This window comes from Lissotriton vulgaris, chromosome 11 (genome assembly GCF_964263255.1).
Source record: "Lissotriton vulgaris chromosome 11, aLisVul1.2, whole genome shotgun sequence".
NCBI classification, from domain to species: Eukaryota; Metazoa; Chordata; class Amphibia; order Caudata; family Salamandridae; genus Lissotriton; species Lissotriton vulgaris.
Window position 1 is genome coordinate 1,068,155,784 of NC_141699.1, and position 25,408 is coordinate 1,068,181,191.

General features: G+C 49.1%; 1 protein-coding gene and 1 pseudogene across 3 annotated transcripts in view; one reads left to right on the top strand and one right to left on the bottom strand.

Annotated features, from left to right (window-relative positions):
* The window catches only part of EIF4G1 (eukaryotic translation initiation factor 4 gamma 1), a 1,004,595-nt gene that overhangs the window by 719,588 nt on the left and 259,599 nt on the right, over nucleotides 1–25,408 (bottom strand). The gene's annotated exons all lie outside the window — the stretch shown is intronic.
* Nucleotides 10,963–19,673, top strand: LOC147684094 (endoplasmic reticulum membrane sensor NFE2L1-like; annotated as a pseudogene).

Sequence of the window (25,408 nt, forward strand, 5' to 3'; positions counted from 1 at the left end):
TCAGGCCCAGGGGCAGCAATAGATGATTTAGCCCCACAGCAACAGGCAGCCCGCAGTGCTGCCAGCCAGCCGAGCACCATGATTCCGGTGCTGTCCGTAAACCAGTGACCTCTGCAGCCAGTCTCTAGCTCCAATTGAAGTTCCCTACAAAATAAAACTCTGCTGCGCGCCCTGGCAGAATGACATGCCCTTATGTCCCCACTCCACCGTTATGGCGCCATGGCCAAGTTGAATTTTAACATGCGGCTCCTCCCCGTGCCGTGCCTCGCCTCCCCAGTTCCAATTTCAGAGTTCCAATTTCGGCACTTTTTCTCTTCCTATACTGTCTGCGTCCCTAGGTTTTTTGCTCGATCATTATCCCCCTTTTGCGCTGTCGCTGCTGGCTACTCTATGGCCACGGAGGGGGCCCCTGGAGCACTGTGCCCCGCACCGCAGGGGCTGCAGGGGCCTGTGTTACGCCCCTGAGCAGCTGTCTCCGGGGTCTCTTTCAGCTTCAAGAACACACACTTTGCTGTTCGGTAAGGTAAAATTAAACGTTTAGCAAAGCTTCATGTCTGTTGTCAGGCCTCATTGTTGTTAAAACAGCATCAGGTTTTTATGCCTGCGATACTTGTGTGTAAGCTTGTGTTTTTTTGTTTTTGGGCATATCGGTTTTCTCCGGGAGAGCAAGATACTTTAAAAAAAAAACTCTACGTTTTTGGTATTTCTTATTTTGCTAAAAGCACTCGCTTGTCTGCAGGATTTTAGGACGGACAATCCTCCCCTCGCTTCACCTACCTCAGCCTGAGTTCCTCGCTCCTGTCCACTGCTCCTCGACCTCCTCGCGTTCCTGTCCGCCACCCACCCCCCCACCCCCCCCCCACCCCCCCCCCCCCCTCTGATGTCAGCACGCACATTCACGTCGCTAGCACACACAGCCGGCGCTACTTCCAAGGGACTACTTTTTTATGAACGTATATTTTTTATAGAACGTATATTTTTTGGGTATATATAGCCTATGTCACTCTGCAGACCCTGACAATTCTAATGATGTATCGTGTGTTTGGATTGGCGCTGTGGTTCCCGAGTTTACCCGCCTCAAAGGTTCAAAGTTCTTACTTTATAATAGTATAGATTTCTTCATGTTTTTGCAAAATCTGCCCTTGTTTCTTCTTTACTTCTGAACCCACTGATTGGTTAGGGTTGTGGTGGTTAGGGTTGTGGGCCTAAGTTTTGCTTTAGACTGGTATGCAGGATCCCCAGTGTCATTGCAATTTCTCACACTAATCAACCTCCTAGATCCTTTATTAATTCGGTGTGAGCTGTGTCTTACTCTCTACAACTCACTCAGCACTTTTCCCATAGGTCACTAGAAGGTACACACATGACATATGATGTGCCCATCACCACTGGGTCCACCCACTTCCCTTCCAGCCTACTTCTAACAGGACGCCCAAGTCAAGTGTGGATAAGTAAAAGAGAACTTTCCTGTTTGAAAATGCTAGGGCTTGGAAGGTCGTTTGGCTTTAATCAACATAGCCCCTACCACTCAAAAACTTTCCCTCTGCACCCATCCACATATCCTGCAAAGCGACCACATTCGTTTCAGAACACCAACAGATGCCAATGCTATGTTCCTAAAGAGACCTCATTGGTGAATTAAGCTCCCATCAATTCCAGTGTAGACCAAAGACTAATTGGTCCTTCAAGAAGGATTACCCAAACACACATCTATGGAGTGGGGTGTTAACTTTGGCTACACTTTAGGATCAACACAGACCCATTGAGCGATGGGGTTTGATTTATTTGCATTTTGGGGAGAACTTGATGGGAACATGTTGGTGTAGTGTGTTATTTTCTTGTACCACGCTTGAGTAGATATTCACAGGCCCATCTACTGATGGGGTCTCTGGGTGTTTTTGGGTTAGGAGTTCATCGCTCTAGGATATTCCCCTACCCAATAGACCAATTTATTGGTGGGGTCCAAGTACCTTACAGTTGCACTTCCACTGCTTTTCGGCACAGACTACAATGATTACATAGTGGTACTGTACTCAAATGTTTGAGAATCTGAACAGGTGTTTTAGTACTTTCTACGCCACTTTAGTCTCCTCGTTTGCTTTAATAGCCATGCAGTGGTGTTTCGTGCATGTGTGTACAGAAGATTGTATAGTTGCTTTACAGAGGTCCTTGCTGGTTCTATTGGCAATGAATGCCGCTGGCCCCTTTTTTTCTTTGAAGGGTGAGTTCTTGGTCTTTGGGCTAGCTATACCTCAGCCATTTTGTAAAAGGTCTAGATAGTTTGGATGCGCTATCTTGTGATGGTCCCTTTTGTGACCAATGTGCCCTTGTTGGTTGGTGCGATTGAGAAACAGTTAGCTGATTTTTCTGAGGTTTCCTGTAAATAATACCAAACTGTCATACTAACGTCAAGCATGTGCAGGGCTCATTCTGCCAGTGTTTCGAAGTTTTTGAAGAAGGCTGGTAACTGCAAAATTTGATTTAACTGAAAAAGTGATTTGACCTTTTGCAAGAATTGTGGGTTTGCCATCAATATCATCCTATTTTTGAGTACTTGCATACAGGGTTATTGCATTGTGGGCACTTGTACCCAACTCTACCCAAGGAAATGACATTCATTAAGGCGGCCATCTTGAGAGCCAGTGTGAGATTTACTTTGCGCACACACTCAACTGGACTTGTCATAACCAGATATAACACTACGCCTAGATTCAACAGAGGTGAAGCAACGGCTGGTGGGAGATTCTTTTTGCTCCTTCCAGGAACTTATTGATTACCAGTGTTTTGAAAAAAATTATTTCTAGGATTACGCTGTATGAAACTATGGTGTACCTTGCGGGATGCGTACAATAGCCCTTCATGTAGAAGATGGGTGAGGTATTTGACTACAGTGATCTAGTGACAGTCGTTCCCATTTTGTGTTTAAAATAAATAAAAAATTGATCAATGTGTAAATCTGTTCCACTTTGCTGTTTAACATTTCCTACTGCTTCCTCAACTTGTTTTAGTATCTCCATGGTTCTGCGCGGGAGGTCTAGGTGGCAAACTTAAGACCTCGAACCATGTTTTCATGCTGAAAGGTAGCTGGCTCTCTGTGGTATGTCTGGACTTCTTTCATTGTTAAAAAGTCTTGTTGAGGCATCTGAGAATAAGGTCCATCTCGTCCTTTGTGGGGAACCTAGTTTTAGGGTCATAGGGGCCTTTTTGAAACTATTCAGCATCATAGGTGGCAATCAGATTGGTAGAAAGGGGTACGCAAATCGCTACGATCGGTCAATCTACAGGGCATTCCCCTCTGACCCCTGGCGTCGGTACCTGAACACAAAGCCAAGGCATTTTGCGTTCACTTGCAGTGTAAGCAAGGTCAATCTGGTTTTCCCGATCTGCAGAAGATGTTTTCCACTGTTTGTTGCACTGATGTGACAAGTTTTTGCCTGCTCAGACTGCACACTTCAGTGTTCTACCCCCTGGCTTGTGGCCGGCTACTAGCGTAATCCCCTTTTGGATACCCCATCTCCATGTTTCTTGTGCCGACTAGTGTGGTGCACACAACTTTGTTCCTTCCTGCTTGTTGAGGTAGAACATTGTGGTGCCAGTTAACCCTTTGATCGGAGCTATGCCCTTTTTTGGAAAGCCTTCAATGCAAACAAAAATGCCTTAAGCGCCAGGATGTTTAGTGCCTCTTTATGGCTTCACAAGCCTCCATTATTTAATTTCACAATGCGCCCTCCCCACCCTTTGCGGGATGCACAGGTCTGGTTGGTCAGAGTGGAAGTTGGTTGTTAGTTTCACCACTGTCTCACTATGTTTGCAGTGACAACCAATGGATCTTCCCAACTTCTAAATGCCTGTAACCAAGTCCTTTTAGCCACTCCTATAGTGGTCTCATGTAACTGTCCGTCTGGGACCTGGGGAATTCAGGAAGCCCTTATTCCCATTATCTTTCTAACTCTCCTCACTCCATCTTTTCTGATAGTGTTTGCTTCTTCAGTGACCGGGTTCTCGCCGGTTGGGAAGGCTTATATTTTGTTGGAGTTTGTTACACTCTAAGGAATGTCTTTTCTGTTAGTGGTGTTGGTGAGGATTTCTCCATATCCTGCCTTAACTGTGCCACCACGAACATCAAATATGACAAGTGTGAACTGGTAATGTACCTTATTTACCACAAACTAAAGGAACCTCTTGTGCTTCAAGTTCATTGGCAAATATAGATAGGGGTATTTTAGGTCTACGGGTGCCATGTAGTCTCCATTCTGCAGGCATGGGATGACCTTATGTAGTGTGACCGCTTTGAACTGGTCTTTCTGAATTTAACATGTGCAGGTTCAGAATGGTTCTGAGGCCGTTCTGTTTTTAGTACTAGCAAGTAGATTGAGCAAACTCCTTGTTTTTTTAATTTACTTGTACCTTTTCAATTCAGGGAGTCCTTGATCTTCTATAGTTACACTTTTGTGGTCTACAGCACACAACCTTGCCTTTGGTCCTAGATTTGAAGGGTGTCTTAGAAGTTCTATTCATTATACTGTATTATGTTAAGAATTCATTTGTTTGAGATGATTAATTACCATACCTTGAGAAATTCTCTGTTCCTGCCCCATAAAGGTGTTGAGGATAGGTGGGGTTCTTGTTGAAAGTAACCTGGTTGAGTGCCCTGCCATTTGTGGAGTGGAGCCTACTTTCCTCCATGCTTCGAAAGGGAGGTTTCCTGGTGTGCAAAGCTTTGCGAGGTGGTAGTTTGAGAAAAGCTGGTGTGAGGGGGGATTCTCCCCTTCTACACTGTTGCAGTCCTCTGTCGCCCTTAGGAGAGTCCCTTGAATTGGAGAGCTCTATGGCCTTTGCAGTGTTGCAGTCATTCATTGTTTGCAGCAACTCGTTCATACCTAGCCCAAGGAAGACATCACTGGCATGTTTATGACAACTGCCTTTACCTCTTGTCTGAACCCTAACACCTGCAGCCATGCTTGCTTTCTCAAGATTGAGCATTAGAGCTGTCAACTAGCTGTGGGAGCAGCATCTAGTGCACATCTGCAGAATGAGCTTCAGGTGCCCTTGCCTCAAAGTGAGTTTTGCAGTGGCTTGGTACTTCTCTGGAATGTGTTGCAACAGCCCCTACATTTCTTACCACTGCTTTTTGCATAAACGTTATGCAAGGCATTAGAGTTGGCAATGTGTCATAGTGTTGTAGCGGACCTTTCAGTCTTCCACTCCACCATGACTATTTTTTCCTGTCTGGTGGGGGTTGCTGTGGTGGTGGGGGAAGTTGACTCTTGGGTGAAGGGCCAGCTATAATTGAGTCAGTGCCTACATTGCCTCCGACGTAAGGTGGAGCTTCAGAAGGTTTATTTGTTCGCCACCCATGGTGCTGTAGCTAGTAGCTGAAGAATTCTTGTCTGTATGAAGACGGCTGGTAGCATGGGTAGAAACTGTGGTAATACTATCCAGAACAAACAAAAAAACCACAACTGGTTGCTGCTCCTCTAGCTGGGCTCTATGCGTGTCAGCTGCATTTTCTTATCTTGGCATTGAACATTGCAAAGTCATCTGGAAGGATAAGTGTCATCTCCTTCCTCAAAGACAAACTTCCATATGTCCTACCACCATTCCTTCCTCTGTGACTTTCTGGTCAAACGGACCTTGTTCTTTTTCTGACAAGAGTTCTTCCTCTTTCCTGTGGCTTCGGTGTTGGAGGTTCGGATTCTACCACTTCAAATTCAGAGTCCTCCGACTGTGGCTTCAATGTAATGTGAAATCTACTTTGAGGCAAACCTCTGGTGTCGACCGTTTGGCTCCGCACAGCCTGCTCAGGTGGTCCACGACTGCTTAGCATATAAAAAAACATTAATGGATTAAAATACGATATATATAAAGCAAAATTAAATATAATTAAGTTAGCATCCCAAGATTAATTTGAGACAACAGTGTATGTGCAAATAATATAGTATGGATGATGTAATGTAAATGGTTTATATAGTGCAGACTGCCACCCTACGGGTATCCTGAGTGGCCTCTCCTGAATTTACAAGCGCTCCAACCAATACAATATATATAAAGCAAAATTAAAAAATATAATTAAGTTAGTATCCCAAGATTGATTTGGGACAACAGTGTATGTGCACAGAATATAGTATGGATGATGTAATGTAAATGGTTTATATAGTGCAGACTGCCACCCTACAGGTATCCTGAGTGGCCTCTTCTGAATTTACAAACGCTCCAACCTACCCGGTATATTTTTTCCTTTGTTTGTGAATATTTCATCAGTTTCATGAATGCTTGTTTCTGTATTTGAATTGCGATGTTTTTGCTGTTCGAATCATAAAAAATGCTTAGGCAAGGGTCCCTGGCTTACAGAAAAGAATTAACTAATTTGGTGTCCCCAGATTCCAATGATGCAGTGGGGGCCCCCAGGTTCCAGTAATGTTCAAGTGGGACTCCACAGAAGTCAAAAGGTGAAGAACCACTGGCTTGAGGGATTGATTGGTCAAGTTCCCTCTCTTGATGAAGGCCTCCATTTCACCCTCGAGCATGCACTTATTCCTTTCAACATCAAGAGTTTTGTTTGACATAGAACGTAACGGCCTTCCTAATTGGCGCCATGCATTTATCGCTCAGTTTTTTCCCCCCTCTTCGATCTGGAAGGCCTTTTGGAGTAGGTCAGTTCAGTGTCTTTCGAGTTTAACCTTGAGGGGTTATTTGCAGTTTTTTAGATCTGTGCCAATGGGCCCCTGGTATCACCTAGAAGTTTTTCAGACTCCTTTGATAACTTTACTTTTCTTTTCCTGACTCTACAACTCCTTTGGCGTCAGTCTTACCAATGTGCTACTTTGGCAACTTGGACATTCTCATCACGGGTGATGTTCTTGTCTGCATCACGATGTAATGACCCCATCCCGCCCCCCTGCCCCCGGGTTGAGGCCTACCAATCCCACTTAGAGCATCACACTAAATACAAATAAATGATGGATGGATTGCTGGAATACATTTCGGCCACTGGTAATTACTCTAGGCAACATACCAGTTGTATGAAGCTGGCTCTATCGATATATCAATATTTTAATATACAATGAAGAGACACAGGATTCCCTTATGAGTGGATAAGGGCTTGCTAAGCAATACCATTGTGCTCTATTAGGGGGTAGTGTGGTCGAGCACCCTTCGGCTTAACACAGGAGTGCAAGACATTTGCAAATCCACACAATGATTAATAAATGACAACTCTAGAGATTCGTTGGGGTGTGGGTCACGCACTCCTCAGTGTGAAAGCGTAAACAGGTTGTGGCGTGCTTCAAAGATATCACCCCCTGACAAAGAAGGTGTGGGAATCAAACTAATGGTTGGTGACATCTAGCGTAGATGCTAACTCTTTGAGCACAACCTAAATGAAACAAACGAGGTTTCTATAATGGATGTTCCAAATGTTTCCAAAAAATTAAACAAAATTTGTGTCCATGTTTCTCATGTTTTATTCACATGAATTTCATCAATATCAACGATGATCAATTCGATTTATTCAACCAAATTCATTGTGTAAATGATCATGTCCCAATGCATTTCGGACTCTAGGTCCTTCGTCAGGGGAATCCTAGGAAAAATGATAATAATGCAATCTAAGTATAATACACCGAGTAGCAAGTCTAAATTTACAGCTGGTTTTTTTGCTCATGCATGCGTTTTTTAGAAAAAATGATAAAACAAGCGTAAAAAGAAGCATCCAACTGCGTGTGGGTTACAGTTTCCACAATTCGTGAATAAAAAAGAAGAATAAGAGAAAGTTGCTATTAATCTATAAGATTGTGCGAGTTCGAGATAAATTAGGTACCACCAGAAAACCGGAGATTTAATAGTCACCGTGAATAAGAAAGAATAGACCCCCATAAAAGACTACAAGTTGTGAACCAAGTGAAAACGCCTCGGTATTCCAGTACTCACGGAGAATTAAATGCAAGATCACGCGTCCTGCCGATACGCCCTTCGCTAAGGTGTGTGAAACAACCGTCCCGTAAATACGGAAGTGGATGAAGCAGAGCAGTGTGTGTAGAGAGGACTCTAGATCTAGCAGCCATCTTGGAGTGGTGTCGGAAAGCGAAAGAGCCAAAACAGGGTAGACATCATGTGCGCAGTATAGGAGATGATAGAGAGATAAAATGAAAGCGGAATAAGGCGAAGTGGTGATCAGAATGGTGTGTGAGCTACGTGCAATCAAATGAAAACCAACATAATCATGCATGTCAAAATTACATTCCCACAGATGATAAACAGATCTACAAATAACATAAAAATTCCATCCGATCATTCGCTGCAGTAGAAGTGGTCAAGAAGCGTGACGACAGACAATAACTTTTTATTGCAGCGTGAAAACCATTGGATTAAATTCCTCCAATCTATGAAGCCATCTGGTCTTAATGATCGGATGGAATTTTTATGTTATTTGTAGATCTGTTTATCATCTGTGGGAATGTAATTTTGACATGCATGATTATGTTGGTTTTCTTTCTTATTCACGGTGACTATTAAATAATCTCCGGTTTTCTGGTGGTACCTAATTTATCTCAAACTCGCACAATCTTATAGATTAATAGCAACTTTCTCTTCTTTTTTATTCACGAATTGTGGAAACTGTAACCCACACGCAGTTGGATGCTTCTTTTTACGCCTGTTTTATCATTTTTTCTAAAAAACGCATGCATGAGCAAAAAAACCAGCTGTAAATTTAGACTTGCTACTCGGTGTATTATACTTGGATTGCATTATTATCATTTTTCCTAGGATTCCCCTGACGAAGGACCTAGAGTCCGAAATGCATTGGGACATGATCATTTACACAATGAATTTGGTTGAATAAATCGAATTGATCATCGTTGATATTGATGAAATTCATGTGAATAAAACATGAGAAACATGGACACAAATTTTGTTTAATTTTTTGGAAACATTTGGAACATCCATTATAGAAACCTCGTTTGTTTCATTTAGGTTGTGCTCAAAGAGTTGGCATCTACGCTAGATGTCACCAACCATTAACTCTAGAGATTCCCCACCAATTTATAAAAATAGCAAGTATCTTTATATATGATTCAGAAGAGAAAAATCATTCCGGTATGTATGTTTTCAAATATAAATTCTTTTCACTTTAAAAAGTGGACAGTGCAATTTATGGGTTGTGCAACATTTTCGTATGGAAGGATGAACAAGTTCTGAAAACGGATACAGTACATCGACTTAAAGGACCAATCTCCAGTAGTAAAGGTGAGTGGTGGGAAAGGTCCAAGGCAGCACCAACAGTACTCTACCAGTCAGCAGCTGCTGCTTCTCTTTTGCAGATTTTCTGTCTCCTCTTAGGTCATCAGGATCTAATCCTCTGGTGCCAGGAGCTACCCTAAATACTGAATTTAGGGGCGTTAAGGGAGTGTAGAGTAGTAGCCAATAGGCTAATGATCATTATGGTCACTACACCCCCCTATAGGACCATTTCCTGCAGGAAGTGAGCATAACTCAGTCTTAGAATTCCTAAGTAGGCCATCGCAAAGATGGCTACTTCTGAAAAATAGTGTGCACCTCACAGCAGCCAACCTTAGGGGTAGTACTAGCCTGAAGGTGGCACATCTACCTGACTAGCTAATTTTCTCACCTGTCCAGGGGCCAAGGGGGATCTGGACAGGGGGGGTTGGCTTCATCTCCTGTGAAGGAAGCCAGACGCATTCCAAAGGCAGCAACTTGCTTCAAGTTCGCCAGCCCATGGAGGCTAATCGGCAGGTCATCCTGTGGGAGGGGAGGTTCCATCCTCTTCCCATACTGGCTTTTGTTCTGGGTCTCCTGAGAGCAAAGGCTCTCACCCTGCAACAACCAGACAACAAGGACACCAGAGACAGTTAGGTTAAGGGGCACCTACCTCTAAGGTGCCCTCTGGGAGCATGTCTTTAAATTTAACTGTGTTAGTTAACCAATACGAGATGTTTGATACCAAACATCCATATTTTCAGGGAAGCAATCATGTAGCTGGGAAACTTGTTTTCACCAGTGTCCAGCACATGTTTTGAAATGGCTTCCCTGTCCACTTGCACTGGTAGTAATGGGACTAAATCACACTGGCATATCTAGTCATGCAGGTATGCCCTCGCATGTAATATTCAGCATCCTGCCTTCAGGCAGCATTAGGGATGACTTCTAAAGATTACATGCAGTGTTAGGGGTATGGCACGCAGGGATGCGTGACATGTGTTTTCACTTTTGTCTGCACCAAGACATGCACCCAGCAATGGCAGTCTTGCATAGGCTTGGTGAGGGGTCCCTTTGGGTGGCACAATTCGTGCTACAGCCATTAGGGGCCCTCCTTAGTATCTCAGGGCCTAGGTACCAGGGTCCGATTTACTAGTGACTTAGAGGGTGCTAAAGGTTTTTTCAATTGGGGAAACAATTTGCACAGTTTAGGGAAAAGATCTGGCACTGAGGACCTGGTTAGCAGAAACAGAGTGCACTTTTAGACAAAAAAAATCATAATTTACCAAGCAAAAAGTGGGAGTGTGTCAAAGAGGAGCATTTTCGGGCTGCAGGGCACGGAGCCGAAGTGAGGGGATATACATTGTAAACGAAAGCCTGTGACTGTCCGGAAGGACCCGTTGCGCCGGCGGCTGCCATTAGACCAGAGCTCGAGTGCCGGGAGTGTTGACGGAAGTTGCTGGAACGAACTTTGGGCCGCGGATGAGTAACGTGTGGGAGAGTGGAGCCTCCCTGAAATAGATTCACCGTCCCCGGGGAGCGCCAAGAGTCAGAACAGCTGAGCAAGCGGCACCGGAGAGCACCGTTCACACTCCAGGGACTGACCCCGAGGATCGAAGGAAGTCAGCACCCGTCCCAAGGACAGCAGACAAAGGGAGCACGCGTCTGGAGGGAGCCGGGCAGGCCGGACCGGTGAGCACGAGGGGCTCGCAGGCGCCGAACCCGGGGACTGCCTAGGGGCTCCGAGTCATGGCGTCCTAATCTGAAGCTTTGTCTGACAAACCCGAATGCCCACCTGCACCTGCTGGACTCTAAAGCTGGTCAGCGTATGTGTTTTTTAGTCTGTTGTATTGCCTTTTGGGTTGGTTTTGCTCAGAAATGCTGTCTCTGAAGAAGTATTTCACAGAAGGCCTCATCCAATTCACCATCCTACTGAGCCTGATTGGCGTGCGTTTGGACGTGGACAGCTACCTGAACCCCCGGCTGCCCCACCTGCGAGAGATCATCCTAGGCCCCAGCTCTGCCTACACGCAGACTCCGTTCCACAACCTCCGCAACACCTTGCAGGGCTATGACGTCCACCCAAAGAGTGTGGACCTGGACAGCTTCTTCACCACCCGCCGCCTCCTCAGCCAGGTGAGAGCCCTGGACCGGCTGCAGGTCCCCATCGCAGAGGTGGATGCCTGGCTGGTTCACAGGGAGCCCGAAAGCTCCGTGTCTAGTGCCCAGCCCAACCCACCCATCACCATCGACAGTGTCGGCGGGCAGCAGGAAGTCGGTAACCTTGAATCCACGGTGAGGGCTGAAGGCTTGTCCGAGCAAGGCTAGGGGGAAGAGGAAGACCAGGGAGCGGTGGCACCCCCCAGCAACGACGACCTTCCAAAAGAGGACCTGGATCTCATTGACATATTATGGAGGCAGGACATCGACCTTGGAGCTGGGCGAGAGATTTTTGATTACAGCAACAGACCAAAGAAAAGTGATGTGGAGAAATTAGCACATGAAGAGATTGATGCTGGTCGCAGATTAGAAGAGGATGAAGTCCGATGCTCCAGGTCAGCTGTGGATGGAGAGACTGGAGAAACCCTCCCGGTACAGGTGTCCCCCTTGGCGGACCAGACAAGCCTGTCTCTAGAGGAATGCTTATGGCTTCTTGAGGCCACATTCCCCTTTGGAGAGAACTCTGAATTTCCAGCTGCTGTTCCCTCCGGTTTGATAGGAGCAGAGTCCAGTGTTAGTGAAGGCACACCATCAGTGACTTCAGAGGATGTTTTATCACCTCTTCTCCCAGATACAGAGTCCCCCCTGGATTTGGAGCAGCAGTGGCAGGATCTGATGTCTATGATGGACCTACAGGCACTGGATGTGAATAAAAGAACCGAGGATTCACTGTACAACAGCACAAGCGGCGATCTGCTCAACATGAACTTCAGCTTAGCCCCTAGCTCACCATTCCACCAGAATGTGAGCTTGCATCAGGCGTTGTTGCCTAGCTGCACCCAAGACCTTTCTTCACTGTTCAGTCCGGTGGTTGAAGGAACGTCCTCAACCTCTAATTCGGCTTTGCTTCAATTGGCTCCTGATAACTCCACCCACCTAAATTCAACCTTTGGCTCCACCAACTTCACTGGCACCTTCATCGAGCCTCAGCTGAACAGTACCACCAATGAGACCTCCAGTCCTCAACTGCCAGATCCTTTAGGGGGGCTTCTCGATTAAGCTATGCTTGCAGAGATCAGTATGATGGACCTTGCCATCGAAGAGGGCTTTAATCCTTTACAGGCTTCCCAGCTACAACAGGAATTTGATTCAGACTCCGGACTTTCCCTGGACTCTAGTCATAGCCCTCCTTCTCCTAGAAGTTCAGAATCTTCGTCCTCAACAGTCTTCTTCATCCTCTTCCTCTACTTCATTCTCTGAAGGAGCAGTTGGGTACAGTTCAGAATCTGAAGTTGTTGACTTCGAGAGATCCGAGGGGGCTGTTGGATACCAACCAGAGTATAGTAAGTTTTGCCGTATGAGCTACTTGGATCCCTCGCAGTTCCAGTACTTGCCATATCTAGAGCAGGTTGGCCACAATCACACATATAACATGGCACCTGAGGTTGTAGACAGCGATGAATCCCAGATGTCACCTGTGATGCGATTGAGCAGTAAAGAGAAACAAGAAGACTTCCTTGACAAGCAGATGGGCCGGGATGAGCAGAGAGCCAGGGCCATGAAGATACCCTTCACCAATGAGAAGATCATTAATCTTCCAGTGGAGGAATTGAACGAGATGTCAAAATATCAGCTGAGCGAGACACAGCTTAGCCTAATTCGTGACATTCGGAGGAGAGGCAAAAATAAGATGGCTGCTCAAAATTGCCGTAAGAGGAAGCTGGATACAATTTTGAACCTCGAGCATGATGTGGACGATTTGCGAAGAGACAAGTCGAAATTGTTTCGAGAAAATGCAAATGCTACTTACCAGTATGCATCTGTTCTTGGCATGTAGGGCTGCTGACATTCATATCTGTGCATAGATCGCCGCCTAGTGTTGGGTCCGGATGATTGCACATTGTTGTCCTGGAAGAGTCTTCGAAGTATCACGAGATAGCTGGCTCCTCCCCTGGACTACAGTGCGCATGGGCATCGCCTCCATCCCCAGATTGTTTTTAGCCATTGGCAGAGATGGAGTGAAGTATGTGAGTGATGACCATGCTATGAGCATATACATATATACATATGAATGAAATACTGCAGCTGCTACAGGCGTCGGGGAGGAGGATGGGCGATATGAATGTCAGCAGCCCTACATGCCAAGAACAGATGCATACTGGTAAGTAGCATTTGCAGTTCGAGGCATGTGGGCTGCTGAATTCATATCTGTGCATAGAATACATAGCAGTCCCTCCATTAGCGGCGGCCGCCCGTGCCAGCTGCAGCAGTCTGAAAAAGTGTTTTGAGAACAGCCTGACCAACAGCTGCCTGCTGTTTGGAATGCACGTCTACACAGTAGTGTTTAGTGAAAGTATGTGTGGTAGACCATGTGGCTGCTCTACAGATATCTTCTAAGGGAATGTTACCTAGGAAAGCCATAGAGGGCCCCCAACTTCCTGGTGGAGTGGGCCCTTGGTGGGATAGTGAGAGTGCGCTTAGCTGTAGCGTAACAGATCTGAATGCATTTCACTATCCACCTAGCGATCCCAGCTTTGGAGATAGCGTTTCCCTTGTGATGTGTGGCAAAAGCAACAAAAAGCTGCTTGGTTTTGCGAAAATCTTTTGTCCTGTCTACATAGTACATCAAGGCTCTCTTAACATCAAGGGTGTGGAGCATCCGCTCCGCCAGCGTTTCTGGGTTTTGGAAAAACACCGGCAACTCAATTGTCTGGTTTATGTGGAAATGAGACACTACCTTGGGTAGGAATTTAGGGTTAGTGCGGAGCACCACCCTGTTAGCATGTACTTGGAAGAAAGGTTCTTGGATGGTGAGCGCCTGCAGCTCGCTAACCCTCCGTAGCGATGTAATTGCTACTAAGAACGCAACCTTCCAAGTCAAAAACTGAAGCTCACAAGAGTGCAGTGGCTCAAAGGGAGGACCCATCAGCCTTGTAAGAACCACATTGAGGTGCCATTCTGGAGCTGGTGGGGTCCTTGGTGGAATGACTCTTTTGAGTCCTTCCAGAAAGGCCTTGATAGCAGGGACCTTAAAGAGTGACAGGTGTTGCCTATTCTGGAGGTATGCTGCCATAGCAGACAGGTGAATGCGGATGGAAGAGTACGCCAGATTGCATTGATACAGATGGAACAGGTAACAAATGATGTTTTGAATGGAAGCATCCAGCGGGTCAATATCGTGGTTAACACAGTAGATGACAAACCTCTTCCATTTAGCCGCATAACAAGCTCTCGTAGTGGGCTTCCTTGCTTCCCGAATGATGTCCATGCAATCGGGAGGAAGATTGAGGTAGCCAAACTCTAGGACTTCAGGAGCCAGATCGCCAGGTTGAGCTGTTGCGGATCTGGGTGCTGAATGTCGCCATGGCTCTGCGTCAGAAGGCTGGGAGTGAGATGAAGCCTTTGATGCGGTACCACGGACAGTTCTAGAAACGTGGTGTACCATGGTTGGCGAGCCCACGTCGGAGCAACCAGGATGAGAGTCATCGAGTGCTGCCGGAGCTTGCGTGCCACCAGCGGTATCAGAGGTGCTCGGGGAAAAGCGTACGCAAATCTGCCTGACCAGTTCATCCACATCGCATTGCCCTGTGATTGCGGGTGTGGGAATCTGGCGGCGAAGCTTTGGCATTTTGCGTTCTCCTTTGTGGCGAACAGGTCTATCTCTGGATGACCCCACCTTTGGAAGTACGGTCGGAGTACTGATGGATGCATCTCCCACTCGTGCATTTGATGACTGTGCCTGCTGAGCAGGTCCGCCATCTGGTTGTCTTTGCCCGGGAGATGCTCCGCCATGAGGAAGATGTTCCTCTGAATGGCCCACTTCCACATGCTCTGAGCCAGATGAGACAGCTGCGGAGAGTGTGTGCCTCCCTGCTTCTGAATGTAGTACATGGCCGTCATGTTGTCCGTCCGGATCAACACGACTTTGTTGCACAGATGTACTTTGAACGCCTTTAAGGCCATGAAGATTGCCATCAGTTCCAACACATTGATGTGCATCTTCCTTTGCTGTAGTGTCCAGAGTCCCTGCACTGTGTATTGGAGTACATGCGCTCCCCATCCCTGGAGAGAGGCGTCCGTTGTCAGGATAATCTGTGGCACAGGCTCTTGGAATGGTCGGCCCTTACAAAGGTTTTGTGGATTCCACCAATGCAGAGAGTTGTATGCCCGACCGCTCACCAACACTAGGTCTGTCAGTTGCCCATGAGCCTGAGTCCACTGACGTGCTAGGCACTCCTGAAGCGGACGCATATGTAGTCTCGCGTGCGGGACAATGGAGATGCAGGAGGCCATCATGCCTATCAACTGCATGAACACCTTCGCTGGAAGCGAGTGCTGAGGTCTGAATCGTTGGATCAGCGTCTGGATACTGGCGATTGTCACTGAACTTGGCTGCGCAGTGGCCGCCAGAGTGTTGATTGTCGCGCCCAGATACTGTCGCACGTGGGCGGGCTGGAGATGGGACTTTGGGTAGTTCAGAGAGAATCCCAGATCGTGCAGGAGATGAATGGTGCGTGACACGTGGTCGACGCACTGCTGTTCTGTCTTTGCTTGAATGAGCCAGACGTCCAAGTAGGGGTAGACGTGGACGTTCTGGCGACGGAGATGCGCCGCCACAGTCGCTAGGCACTTTGTAAACACCCTCGGCGCCGTGGTGACCCCGAACGGCAGAACCCTGAACTGGTAATGCTGGTCCAGAATCGTGAATCTGAGATACTTCCTGTGGGAAGGATGCAGGGGGATATGAAAATAAGCATCTTTCAGATCCAGCGTAGCCAGGAAGTCCCCTTGCTGAAGCAGGGGAAGCACTTGCTGTAACGTGAGCATATGGAAGTGCTCCGAGAGGATGTACCAGTTTAGGGGCCTGAGGTCCAGGATGGGCCTGAGGGATCCGTCCTTTTTGGGGATCAGAAAATACAGGGAGTAAACCCCTGTTCCCCGCTCTTGCAATGGAACGAGCTCTATCGCCCCTTTTTGCAGCATGACTAGAACTTCTTGCTGCAACAAGGTCAAGTGCTCGCCGGACATAGGACGGCTCCTTGGGGGTATGTTTGGTGGAATGGAAGTAAGTTCCAGACAGTACCCGTACTGGATAAGAGACTTGACCCACCTGTCCGTGGTGATGGATTTCCACGCTGGCAGGAACTGCTGGAGTCTCCCCCCGACCGGTGTTGTATGGTCGGGGGGCAGTGACAAGGCGTCACTGCTTGTTGGCGGTGGCGGACCTGGAGCTGTTTCCACGTCCCCTGCCCTTGACGTTATTGCCTCTGTAACCACCTCTACCCTTGTTGTTGTACGAGGTTTGGGCGTTACTTTTGTAATACTGGGTGGACTGCGATGCCTGACCCCTTGAGGTGCCTCTGGAGGTGGAGTGGCGAAAGGAACCACCCCGAAACTGCTGACTTTGTAGGGCCCCCATAGACTTGGCAGTTTCCGTATCTTTTTTCATTTTTTCCAGTGTGGCATCCACCTCAGGGCCAAACAGGTGGTCAGGATTAACTGTTTGATTCAGTATTGTAGTTTGGATGTCGGGCTTGAACCCTGAAATTCTAAGCCAGGCATGCCGTCTAAGCAACACACTGGTATTGATCGCCCTGGAGGCTGTTTCTGCCACATCCAGTGCACATTTTATGGATGCATTTGTAATGAGCTTTCCTTCCTGAATCAGCATTTCTCCTGCCTCCTTATACTGGTCAGGTAAGTGTTGCAGTATTGCCTCTAAGGTGTCATAATGAGCCCTATCATAGCGTGCAAGTAGGGCTTGTGTGTTAGATATTCTCCAGATATTAGCTGCCTGTGCAGCAATCCGTTTGCCTGAGGCCTCAAAGATCTTGGACTCTTTGTCTGGGGGAGGAGCGTCACCAGTAGTTTGTGAGTTCGCCCTCTTCCGAGCGTTGGAAACAACCAATGAGTCCAATGGCAAGTGTCCCTTGATATATGTTGGATCCGAGGGCGCTGCCTTATATTTCCTGTCGATGCGAGGGTTGACCACACGCGCCCGAGTGGGCTCCTTGAAGACCTCCGTTGCATGTTTAAGCACCCCTTTAAGCATCGGCAGCGTTTTGACTGACTTTTCAGCTACTGAGAAAGTGTCAAATAAGAAGTCCACATCCACTGGGTCCGAGTGCAGCTCGACGTCGTGGTTAGCCGCAGCTCTCTCGATCAGAGCGTTAAAGGCCGCCGAGTCCTCCGTCGGGGACGTTTTGGCGGCAAAAAGTTGCGCGTCTTGGCCCGACTGCGGGTCCTCTGGGTCGCCTCCGGCGGACCAAGGTTCGTGCCCCTCCTCCGGATCCGAGTACGCCGGATAGTTGTACTCGGCGTCTTCCTCGTCCACATCGCCTGCGGCGGAATGCGTCGGCGAGTGTCCTAGGGCTTGTGGGGACACAGGATCCACCAGAGCCGAAGAGTCCGCAGAGTCCCTTTTGTTTTTGAGAGGGATCTTAAAATGTTCCAACGCCGGCTCCGTTGTGATTTTCCTCTTAAGGAGAGACAGTTTCCCGGTGTTGGCGTCGATGGTTACCTCACGACGTTCCTCTTCAGCAAGCGGCTGGAGCCGAAGCTTCGACACCACCAAGGCAGCTTTCGGTGTCAATACCTCCGAGGTTCCGCCCTGTTTCGGCGCGAAGGCCTTCGGCGCCGACTTGGGTGGTAGGGTAAAACGGATAGGCGTTTGCTCCTTCGCAGGCTTAGGCGTGAGCTTAGGAGTTACAGTGTCCTGAGCGGGAACCACACTGTCCTTCTGTATCCGCTGCAGGGATTCCGCTACCTTCTTCGTCAAGGCCGGAGAGGGCTTGACCGGCTCGAGCGACCTCTCGGCATCGAGAGCCTGATCGCCTGCAGGCACTTTCTTCGAGGCCGACGCCCCATGCCTATGCGCGTCGTCGCCCTGAGGCTTCTTCGGAGCCGTCTTCGGGTCCACGACCCCTTTCGGAGCCGACGCAGCCGCGTCGGACGAGTTCGCCTTCGGCGCCGACCCCGAGTGTTTCGGGTCGGCCATCTTGGCGTGGCTCTTCAAGTCGGCCATCTTGAATTTCTTGGAAGTTGACGCCCCCAGAACCTTCTGCACCAGCGTAACTTTCACTTTCGGTTTCGCATCCGAGGGTGCGTGGCCAGACTGCTTCACTTTCGTTTTCTTCAACGTTAGTGGCTTCTCATAAATGTCCGTGACCGGGCCCGGAGGCGGGGATGTAGGACTCATAAGTAGATCTTGGGTAAGGCCCGAAGGCGATCCCTCGACCTGGGCCGTATGAAGGGGAATAACCCCTGAGTCTGATTGGGGATGCTCCTCCTCCGAGCTATCCCCCACAGTGGCAAAAGCCAGATCGCCGTCCCCTACCTAGTCGGCGACTTCGTCAAAGTTCTCCTCACCCGCGTCGTAGGTCTCCTCCTCGGACGCGGGACTAGAGTCCGAACCTTGCACATCGTCTTCGCCTTCAACAGATTCCTGGAATATGTCGTCTGGTGGGGGCGCCGCAGTAGCCGATAACTTAGCCTGGAGCCTATTGGCCCGGCGAATCTTCAGAGTCTTCTTGCACCGGAATTTCGAACACGCCATGCAGCTGTCTTCGTCGTGATCCGGTGACAAGCATGTATTGCACACAGGGTGCACGTCGAGGTGTGAATATTTGGAGTTACACACCGGGCACTTCTTAAACGGTGTTCGCTCCATAGCAGAAGTGTAGTGTAGGCCCGTCCGCGCCGAAAGCACGTGGAAGGGCAGCAAGAGATCGGAGCTGAGAGTCAGACAAGAAACCCGTACGCAACTATACCGACGCTCAGCCTTAAGACCTTTTGGTCTGGAGTAGAAGTAGAACAACTATCTGTTCCGACAGAGGGAACCGAAACACATCCGAACCCAATGGCGGAAAAAAACAATCTGGGGATGGAGGCGATGCCCATGCGCACTGTAGTCCAGGGGAGGAGCCACCTATCTCGTGATACTTCGAAGACTCTTCCAGGACAACAATGTGCAATCATCCGGACCCAACACTAGGCGGCGATCTATGCACAGATATGAATTCAGCAGCCCACATGCCTCGAACGATAGAGTTCCTCCGATCAATTCGGCAAATGAAGCAGAAGGTGCAGAGTCTTTACCTAGAAGTGTTTGATCACCTACGCAACGAAAACGGCCAGCCATACTCTCCTCATCAATATGCTCTGCAGTATGCCAATGATGGAAGTGTGGTGCTGATGCCGCGCACAGTGGCAGACCAGCAAGCCAGGCGACAGGAAAGAAAACAAAAAGACAGGAGAAAGTGATGGATTGATGGGGATCTATAATTTGTTACTATGGAGATGGGCTGCCCCTTAGAGGAATGCAAATGCTACTTACCAGTATGCATCTGTTCTTGGCATGTAGGGCTGCTGACATTCATATCTGTGCATAGATCGCCGCCTAGTGTTGGGTCCGGATGATTGCACATTGTTGTCCTGGAAGAGTCTTCGAAGTATCACGAGATAGTGCGCATGGGCATCGCCTCCATCCCCAGATTGTTTTTAGCCATTGTGGCCGAGATGGAGTGAACTATGTGAGTGATGACCATGCTATGAGCATATACATGAATACTGCAGCTGCTACAGGCGCCGGGGAGGAGGGCGGGCGATATGAATGTCAGCAGCCCTACATGCCAGGAACAGATGCATACTGGTAAGTAGCATTTGCAGTTCGAGGCATGTGGGCTGCTGAATTCTTATCTGTGCATAGAATACATAGCAGTCCCCCCATTATCGGCGGCCGCCCGTGCCAGCTGCAGCAGTTTGGAAAAGTGTCTTGAGAACAGCCTGACCTACAGCTGCCTGCTGTTTAGAGTGCACGTCTACACAGTAATGTTTAGTAAATGTATGTGTGGTAGACCATGTGGCTGCTCTACATATATCCTCTAAGGGAATGTTCCCAAGGAAAGCCATAGAGGCCCCCAACTTTCTGGTGGAGTGGGCTCTTGATGGAATTGTAAGAGTGCGTTTAGCCTTAGCGTAACAGATCTGAATACATTTCACGATCCACCTAGCAATACCAGCCTTGGAAATAGCGTTACCCTTGTGGTGTGATGCAAAGGCAACGAAAAGCTTCTTAGTCTTTCTAAAATTCTTGGTCCTGTCAATGTAAGACATTAGGGCCCTTTTAACGTCAAGGGTGTGGAGCATCCGCTCCGCCAGCAACTCAGGATTTTGAAAAAACACCGGCAACTCGATTGTTTGGTTTATGTGGAATTGAGACACAACCTTGGGTAGAAATTTAGGGTTAGTGCGGAGCACCACCCTGTTAGCATGGACTTGGAAAAAAGGCTCTTGGATGGTGAGGGCCTGCAACTCGCTAACCTCCGTAGCGATGTAATTGCTACTAAGAAAGCCACTTTCCAAGTCAGAAACTGAAGCTCACAAGAGTGTAGTGGCTCGAAAGGCGGACCCATCAGCCTTGTAAGAACCACATTGAGGTTCCATTCTGGAGCTGGTGGTGTCAGTGGTGGAATGACCCTTTTGAGTCCTTCCAGAAATACCTTGATAGCAGGCACCTTGAAAAGTGAAAGGTGTTGTCTATTCTGGAGGTATGCGGCCTTCGCAGACAGGTGAATGCGGATGGAAGTATACGCCAAATTGCATTGGTACAGATGTAACAGGTAACAAATGATGTTCTGAATGGAAGCATCCAGCGGGTTAATGTCGTGGTTCGCACAATAAATGACAAACCGCTTCCATTTAGCCGCATAACATGCTCTAGTAGTGGGCTTTCTTGCCTCCCGAATGATGTCCATGCAATCCGGGGGAAGATTGAGGTAGCCAAACTCTAGGACTTCAGGAGCCAGATCGCCAGGTTGAGCTGTTGCAGATCTGGGTGCTGAATGTCGCCATGGCTCTGCGTCAGAAGGCTGGGCGTGAGATGAAGCCTTTGATGCGGTACCACGGAAAGTTCCAGAAAGGTGGTGTACCATGGTTGGCGAGCCCACGTTGGAGCAACCAGGATGAGAGTCATCGAGTGCTGCCTGAGCTTGCGCGCCACCAGCGGTATCAGAGGTGCTGGGGGAAAAGCGTACGCAATTCTGCCTGACCAGTTCATCCATATCGCATTGCCCTGCGATTGCGGGTGTGGGAACCTGGCGGCGAAGCTTTGGCATTTTGCGTTCTCCCTTGTGGCGAACAGGTCTATCTCTGGATGACCCCACCTTTGGAAGTACGGTTGGAGTACTGATGGATGTATCTCCCACTCGTGCATTTGGTGGCTGTGCCTGCTGAGCAGGTCCGCCATCTGATTGTCTTTGCCTGGGAGATGTTCTGCCATTAGGAAAATGTTCCTCTGAATGGCCCACTTCCACATGCTCTGAGCCAGATGAGACAGCTGTGGAGAGTGTGTTCCTCCCTGCTTCTGTATGTAGTACATGGCCGTCATGTTGTCCGTCCGGATCAACACGACTTTGTTGCACAGATGTACTTTGAACGCCTTTAAGGCCATGAAGATTGCCATCAGTTCCAATACATTGATGTGCATCTTCCTTTGCTGTAGTGTCCATAGTCCCTGCACTGTGTAATGGAGTACATGCGCTCCCCATCCCTGGAGAGAAGCGTCCGTCGTCAGGATAATATGTGGCACAGGCTCTTAGAACGGTCGGCCCTTGCAAAGGTTTTGTGGATTCCACCAATGCAGAGAGTTGTACGCCCGACCGCTCACCAACACTAGGTCTCTTAGTTGCCCGTGAGCCTGAGTCCACTGACATGCTAGGCACTCCTGAAGCGGACGCATATGTAACCTCGCGTGCGGGACGATGGAGATGCAGGAGGCCATCATGCCTATCAACTGCATGAACACCTTCGCTGGAAGCGAGTGCTGAGGTCTGAATCGTTGGATCAGCGTCTGAATACTGGCGACTCACTGAATTTGGCTGCGCAGTGGCCGCCAGAGTGTTTATTGTCGCGCCCAGATACTGCCGTATGTGGGCGGGCTGGAGATGGGATTTAGGGTAATTCAGTGAGAATCCCAGATCGTGCAGGAGATGAATGGTGCAGGACACGTGGTCGGCGCACTGTTGTTCTGACTTTGCATGAATGAGCCAGTCGTCCAGATAGGGGTAGGCACTTCGTAAAGACCCTGGGCGCTGTGGTGACCCCAAAAGGCAGAACCCTGAACTGGTAGTGCTGGTCTTGAATGGTGAACCTTAGGTACTTCCTGTGTGAAGGATGCAGGGGAATGTGAAAGTATGCATCCTTGAGATCCAGAGTAGCCAGGAAGTCCCCCGGCCGAAGCAGAGGGAGAACCTGCTGCAAAGTGAGCATATGGAAATGTTCTGAAATAATGTACCAGTTGAGGGGCCTGAGGTCCAGGATGGGCCTGAGGGATCCGTCCTTTTTGGGGATCAGAAAGTACAGAGAGAAAACCCCTGTTCCCCTTTCTTGCAGTGGAACGAGCTCTATTGCCCCTTTTTGCAGCATGACTTTGACTTCCTGCTGCAACAAGTGCAAGTGCTCGCCGGACATAGGACGGTTTCTTGGAGGTATGTTTGGAGGAGTGGAAGTGAGTTCCAGACAATAACCATATAGAGATTTGACCCACCTGTCCGTGGTGATGGATTTCCACGCGGGCAGGAATTGCTGGAGTCTCCCCCCGACCGGTGTTGTGTGGTCGGGGGGCAGCGACAAGGCGTCACTGTTTGCTGGCGGTGGAGGACCTGGAGCTGTTATTTCCACGTCCTCTGCCTTTGACGTTGTTGCCCCGGTAACCACCTCTACCCTTGTTGGTGTATGAGGATTGGGTGTTGCTTTTATAGTATTGCGTGGATTGCGATGCCTGACCCCTTGAGGTGCCTCTGTTATTGGAGCGGCGAAAGGAACCACTCCGAAACTGCTGGGACTGTAGGGCACCCATAGACTTAGCAGTGTCAGTGTCTTTTTTCATCTTTTCAAGGGTTGCATCCACTTCTGGCCCAAACAGGTGGTCTGGGTTAACTGTTTGGTTTAAGATGGTAGTCTGTATGTCTGGTTTAAAGCCTGATATTCTAAGCCATGCATGCCTCCGCAGTAGCACGCTAGTGTTTATAGCTCTGGAGGCGGTATCAGCCACGTCCAGTGCGCACTTAATGGAAGCATTGGTGATAAGCTTCCCCTCCTGAATCAACATTTCAGCTCCCTCCTTGTACTGATCAGGTAAGTGCTGTAGAAGGGTTTCTAGGGTGTCATAGTGTGCAAGTAGGGCTTGCATGTTTGAAATGCGCCAAATATTAGCTGCCTGCGCAGCAATACGTTTCCCTGAGGCTTCAAAGACCTTCGATTCTTTGTCTGGGGGAGGAGCATCACCCGTGGTCTGAGTTCGCCCGCTTACGTGCGTTGGAGACAACCAAAGAGTCCAGTGGCAACTGTCCCTTGATGTACGTTGGATCAGTGGGCGCTGCTTTGTATTTTTTGTCAATACGAGGATTGATGACTCTTGCCCGGGTGGGCTCCCTGAAAACCTCGGGCGCATGTTTTATCACTCCTTTGAGCATTGGCAATGTCTTGACAGTCTTTTCAGCCACCGAGAAAGTGTCAAACAGAAAATCGACATCCACTGGGTCCGCATGGAGGTCGACATCATGATTGGCCGCAGCTCTCTCAATTAGAGCGTTGAAGGCTGCAGAGTCCTCTGTTGGTGAAGTTTTCGCAGCAAAAAGCTGCGGCTCGTGTCCTGACTGAGGGTCCTCAGGGTCGCCTCCAGCAGACCATGGCTCATTGACCTCCTCTGGATCCGAGTACGCTGGATAATTGTACTCCTCCTCCTCATCATCATCCCCGTCACCCTCCCCAGCGTTAGAGTGAGTGGGTGAGAGCTCCAGACCATGTGGAGATGCAGGCTCCATGGGGGCAGAAGTACCCGCAGAGTCCAACTTCTTTTTCAGTGGAATATGAAAATGCTCCAACACAGGCTCCGGGGTGATCTTCCTTTTAAGGAGAGAGAGCTTGCCTGTGTTGGCGTCGATGACAACCTCTCGACGCTCCTCGTCTGCTAGTGGTTGGTGCCGTGGCTTCGGCACTACCAAGGATGCTTTAGGCGTAGACACCAGCTTCAAGGGCACACCGGCCCCATGCTTCGGAGCGAAAGCCTTCGGCGCCGTCTTTGGCGGCAGCGTGAAGTGGATCGGCGTTTGCGCCTTCGCCGGTTTCTGTGGAGGCTTCGGCGCCACATCCTTCGGCTCGAGAGCCCCTGCTTTCTTCCGAATACGCTGAAGGGACTCCGTGACCTTCTTGGTAAAGGAGGGGGAGGGCTGGACCGGCTCGAGCGAGTCCTCCGAATCCGGATTCGGGTCGGCGACCAAAGGCACAGTCTTCGGAGCCAACAGCACCACCCTTGGCTTTGTCGACCGGGATCGGTGCAGCCAGAGACTTGGGGTCGTCCTGACGCTTCTTCGAGGCTTTCTTAGGGTCATCGACCTTCTTGGCGTCGACACGGCTCTTCAGAGCGTCGGCCGGCGTCGACGCAGCCGCGTCGGGCGTTTTCGCCTTTGGCTTCGACACGGGGGTCTTCGGGTCGGCCATTTTGGCGTGGCTCTTGATCTCGGCGGCCATTTTGGATTTCTTCGGCGCCGAGGCCTCTGGAGCCTTTGATCCCACCAGTGCGACTTGCACTTTCGGTTTAGATACCGATGGTGCCGACCCCGATGGCTTCACTTTCGGTTTCTGTACCAGGAGTGGCGCATCACCAATGTCCGTGGCCGGGCCCGGAGGCGGGGCCGTGGGACGAGTATTAAGGTCTTGGGTAAGGCCCGAAGGCGATCCCTCGACCTGGGCCTTATGCTGGGGTTCTGGCCCGGAGTCAGTATGAGGATGCTCTTCCTCCGAGCTATCCTCCACGGTGGCAATGGCCCCGTCGTCCCCTACCTCCTCGACGACTTCCTCGAACTCTTCATCTCCCACGTCGTAGTTCTCGTCCTCCGACGCCGGGTTAGAGTCCGAAACATTTAGGATGGTGTCGTCTTCAACATTTTCTTCAAAGATGTTGGCTGGAGGGGGTGCCGATAACTGGGCCTGCAGTCTTGCGGCCCGACGTAGCTTGAGAGTCTTCTTCGAC